This window comes from Ochotona curzoniae, unplaced genomic scaffold (assembly GCF_017591425.1).
Source record: "Ochotona curzoniae isolate NIBS_2020 unplaced genomic scaffold, NIBS_Ocur_1.0 contig_3622, whole genome shotgun sequence".
Lineage (NCBI taxonomy): Eukaryota > Metazoa > Chordata > Mammalia > Lagomorpha > Ochotonidae > Ochotona > Ochotona curzoniae.
The window spans coordinates 7,570,267-7,576,013 of NW_024465926.1; the positions used below are offsets into that span (position 1 = coordinate 7,570,267).

The 5,747-nt window shown below is 39.4% G+C and overlaps 1 pseudogene; it reads right to left on the reverse strand.

Annotated features, from left to right (window-relative positions):
* Nucleotides 1-4,692: 4,692 nt before the first annotated feature.
* Nucleotides 4,693-4,868, reverse strand: LOC121158118 (annotated as a pseudogene).
* Between the last annotated feature and the right edge of the window lie 879 nt (nucleotides 4,869-5,747).

Sequence of the window (5,747 nt, forward strand, 5' to 3'; positions counted from 1 at the left end):
AATTATTGAATGGGTACCCACAATAAGACACATCAAGCTCCCAGTTTTCTCTATTATTGAGAATATGATCCTAACAAAGCAATCTTGCAAAACTCTGTCTCAGTTTATCTCTCTGTAAAACATTTATAGTATTAATTTGCTTATCCAAAAAAAGTGTGGTCATGAACTTCAAGTGATATATTAATTATAAACATTTTCTGACTACCTAGAATGCAATTCAAAGGAACAATGAATTTAATTACATTAATACCATTGTTAATTTTATTCTTTCCTTCTTGGAGCTATAAAATACAGTCTCAAAAAACTATTGGATATACTTCTTACTAGGGAAATATTTTAGAAGAAGAACATGTGCATAGAAAACTTTTTGTTATTCATAAGTTGTCTTCTAGTTTGTTACCTGCCAAATTTCAAATATCATCAATACTCTCTAAGGAAAAATGTGTAGCATACCTAGGTGACACAATGGTAATCCCCTTTTAGGAACTGGGGTAGAGGGTTTAGAAAACCCCTACGTGGACTAAATGATATTTCCATGTTTGTTTTAGACGCATCACTAATGTTGTGTTCACCATCAGAGACGGGTGTAACCTAACCTGTACCTATGCACCTCCTTATCTCTGTGGCTCCTGTACTGGCTCCTGTACACCCATGTGGCTATCAAAGCTCTCTATCCAACCCACTGAGCAGCAGACACATAGCCAACCATCCACTTAGCCCCTTTTCTTTGATATCTCAAAAATACCTCAAACACATCTTGTATGCACCAGGATCCCATTTGGACACTGATTCTAATCCCATCTGCTACACTTCCCATCCTGCATCCTGCCTGTGGCCTGAGAAAGCAGTCGAGGACGGCCCAAAGCTTTGGTACCTTGCACCCACATGGGAGACCTGGAGGAGGCAACTGGCTCCTAGCTTCAGCTCAGCTCCGCTCTAGCCATTGTGTCCAATTAGGGAGTGAACCGGTAGACGGAAGATCTTTCTTTCTGTCTCTGTAAATCTGATTTTCCAATAAAAATACATAAGTCCTTAAAACAAAAGAGAAAAAATTTAATGTTTGTATGCTATCAACTCTGCATTCTGTGTAGCAATAAATGACAAGGATTCTTCAAATTATACCTGCAATTCTATCTTCAAAATTGAAATATTAGTGGCAGTTCCTTAATGTTGTCAAACATTCAGTAAGTATTTAAATTCACCAATGATTTCCTTTTCACTCATAAACTTTGATTTGTTTGCGTTAGGATATGCCAGTCAATGATCCCATCGACCCCTGCATTGATGTTCACCGTTCATGACGTCCCACTGGGCTCAGGAGAGGCTATCATTGCCTTGGGCTACAGAATCACGGGTATTTAGACCAGTGCAAAGCTGCATCCTTAACTTGATCTCTCTTTCTGCTTCATACAGACTCGAATGATGTCAGCACAACATTTGCCTAATGCTCATTTCCACTAAAGGGTTTGAACTATTTATGAACTGCAGAACCACTTTTGCTCCACTTATGTGCACCTGTGAGCTTCCAACTCACACACTACATACCACGCCTCTGTCCCAGGTGATCACAAGCTATGCAAAGAACAATACGCCCATCAAATGTCATTGTGTCCTTTCAACCCATTCTACTTTGAAGATGGTTTGTCATTTTAGAACAGGGTGTTTTCTCAAAAGTTTAAACTTATCCTGAAATTTATATAGCTGTGTTGGGAATTGCCAATGGTCACTGAATAAGCAAAAAAATTTTTTAAAAAACATAACGTAAAGACAAAAATACCAACAAGTTTCACAAATCCTCTTGGATGATATTAGGTCAAAGTCTTATTTGGGGACAACGAAATACAGACATCTAACCTCCAGATCCAAAAAAATAAATGTGTATGCTAAAAAAATTAGCAGCTCTTATCTAGCTTGTAATGTTACACTATGTCAAGATTACCCAAAGGTCATACCATTCCAGAACCGTAAGTGAGGAACTAAACCAATTGTGCATTTTTATCTTTGAGTCATTCAGAAGTTTTCCATAGAATAAAACAGTAAAGAAAAATTTATATTAAAATAGCAAAATGACAGACATTTTGCAGTAGCATAATCCATTAGCTCTGCGTTTATAATAAAACATCACCAAGACATCAGAATAGTCTTAACAGAATTTGATTTGTATAGAAACAAATCCTCAGGCAAACAAATAACTTGGGCAAAGTTTTGCTTCATACCAAGCAAGGCAAAATAATAAACATTATTGTCAAGGAAAACATCTTATTTCTTTTTTTAAAAAAAGTGAAAATTTTATATTTTGCATACTGCTATCACAAGGGAATTGAAGGAGTGCTGATATGTGTTTTGAGCCACACGTAAACACTGTCTCCTGTATACTGGTTTGCTTTCCATGTGGCAAGACAAACTGATTGGGAAAACAGGCATTTACAGTCTCAGCCTGAAAGTAAGTGCATGGCAGATCCACAAGCCTGCATTTTCTAGAGCCTTAACATTCACATTCATTTTAACTTATTTTTATTGGAAAGGCAGATCAGAATTACAGAGAGAAGCAGACACAGAGAGGAAGATCTTCCATTCACTGGATCACTCCCCAAATGGTTGTAAAGGCCAGAGCCAAGCTGATTCGAAGCCAGGAGCCAGGGACTTCATCCGGGTCTAACACCTGGGTGCAGGGTCCCAAGGCTTTGGGCCGTCCTCAACTGCTTTCCCAGGCCACAAGCAGGGAGCTGGATGGGAAGTGGAGCAGCCAGAACATGAACAAGCATCCATATGGGATCCTGGCTCCTGCAAGGCACGGATTTAACCAGGCTGGGCTCCATATTCACTTTTCAAAGATCATTTATTCGAACAGAAGGGTTATAGAGCGAGGATGAGACAAAAAGAGACACAAGGAGAGAAAGAGAGAGCCACACTAAAGCAAGGGGCTTACATTCCAGCTAACTGCCCCATGTAGGTGGCACGGGCCCAAGCACTTGGGCCACCTTCCATTGCTTTCTCAGAAGCATTACTATGGAACTTAATCAAAACTGGAAGAGCCAAGACCCAAACTGGTACTCATATGGACTACCTATATCAGCAGTTTACTCCATGGGTGACAAGACCAGTCCTACGTTCATTACTTAAAAGTAAAAACTGTAGGCCATAAAAAAAATTACACTGTAATAAGAAATAATGCTAAGTATTAAGAAAAACACAGCTTAGAAAAATATCTCCTCCTAAAATACAACCTCATCAATGGTAACCAACTGCAATGTACCTCATCACGGTAGCTATGCAGCCACCAAATGACCCACGCACAGTAGCACCTGCTCAGTCCTAACGTTAGTATTCTGGAGTTTGTCTCTTCATATCTTGGACAATTTCTTCAATTTTTCATTGGGAACAAAGTCTGAAACTTTTGTTTGCTCTGGAAACAAACCACAGACACTCAAAAGAGATGACAATGGTTAAACATTTCTCTGTGACAACGGAGCATCTTCTATGGAGGTGAGTGGGTCAGAGATAGCATAAAAGGGCGAGGAAGGATGCTAGCTAGCCAAGATAAGATGCACAGCTATGTCTTCAGCTCCGAGCACAGTGCCTGCCACAGAGCAAGCACATTTCAGTTACGACTAGAACAAATGCCTGATTAAAACATGACTACGTTCCAGAAAACACCCGTGACCAAGGATGACGGTAAGTGAAGACTCGGCAGCCAGATGGCTGGCCAGATGAGTGCGCTGCCTTCAAATATGCTGTGAAGATTCTCAGGAACAAAAACTTCCGAAACTCTGAAATTTATTTTAGGATCTGACAGTCATTGTTTAAAATATTTCCAATTATGGCATTATCGTTGCTTTTTTCCTCTTAAAATGGAAAGTCTGATGTTTTGCAAGAAGCTGAAGAATCACTTAGTGACTAAAAAGGGGGGGAAATGGACTATATTACTCCAAAGTAGGACTACAGGGCAATGAATCATTTATATCTCTGAATGAAAGTAGAAAAAAGAGTATGAAATGCATTGATCCACACTGCTGAAACAAGGGTGCAGTCTTTACAAGCTCTTAGGAAGTTCTGTTCAGAGTCCTTTTCCTTCAATGATCTCTTACTTCTTGGAGTAATTGCTCGCAATATTCTGTGGAGAGGTCTTAGTGCTCTTATGATCCACGGATGACTACATTTTCACATATTATGATTCTATAAATACCTACATCTTATTATTTATTTTCATTGCATTTAGGTAGAAATAAACCGTTTCAGTTTTTCTTCATTCAGATGAATTTGCTAAATTCAGATATCCATTTAGTACCTTACATTTGCTTTTTGGGGGGTATTTTATATATTTTACCAATTCATTTAGCAATGAGGCCCTCTTTCTTCATTTGCAGTTTGCCTTCTGGCAATAGTAAGGACTTTGAGTAAAATTCCAGATAGAATTGGGGCTAGAAGTCATTTTTTTTCTTAATCTTCAGGGAAAGTTTTCAACTCTTCATAAAGAAGTGTGAGATATTCTGGAAGATTTTCATAGATTTTCTTTATCAGATTAATGAAGTTCCCTTTTATTACAAGTTCACCAAGACAATTTTCATTAGCAGAGACTGGATTTTATAAATTGCTTTTTCTGCATCAATAGTGATGATTTTATTTTCTCTATTGTTTTCTTAATGTGATGAATATAATTGATTGTTTTCCTTCTCTTTTTGGAATTTGTTATGGAAGTACAACATGCATTTTGAAAAGTGTAAAATGTTAACTGCATAGCCCACTGAATTTTGATGAATTGAAGGCCTTCATCTCTCAGCTTAAGAAATGACAATTATCAGATTTCTTTACTCTCACTGCTAGGAGATGTCCTACACTTGATCTTAGCCAAAAGGCCGAGAAGAGATAAAGATGTCCTGTGTGCTCCATTGCCTTGAGTTTGTATATTTACTTTTGTTCTTGTGATCAGTTCCTTTGAACGCACACACCCCCACACACACATAACTCACCTGAAAGAACAGAATTTCTGGATTACAGGTCATGGATACATTGAGATTGAACAGATGCCGTCTGACAGTTTCCCAAAGTGATTATGCCAATTAACATTTGTACAGTACTATATGAGAATTCACATTAGATTCTCACTAAAAATTGGCTGTTATTTCTAATAGAGATTTTCCTGCATTCCTACAGAGCTGACAAAGGACACTGAAATGGAATAGGCTATGTGGTGCATGGCACCTCTGTTTTCCTTCTACGATGTTGAGCAGATGGCCTTGCATGAAGCAGCTAGCAACTAAACCTCAAGTCACTGCTAGGGTGTTACTAAAAACCTTCACGAGATGTGGCCTGTGCGCTGGCCAGCACTGTCCATCAGTGCTCAGTGGAAATCTGCAGGCATCATCATGGACATGAGTCACAGAAAACTGAGAGAGAAGACTAGAAAAGCAGACTATGCGAGGACCTCCCGGGTGTTTCCTACCTCAGATATTCCCTTAGCAGTAAACACCTTCACGGCGATTAGTCAGTGCTCATTCATTCTATATTACCCTTATCTTGGAACACTGTCTTTACACTAGAATCGTTGTGTGGCAAACTTGATTGTGTTGATTTACTAGCAGAGACCCAGAGAGGAAAGCGACTTTCTACGTGCCACTGCCAGGGATGGCTCAGGCAGAATCCATGAGTCTGCCAGGCCCCCAAGGTGGCAGGGATCCAAGCACACTTCAGCCTTCACCTGCTGCCTCCCACAGGTACACTAGCAGGATGACAGGGTCAGGAGTGGA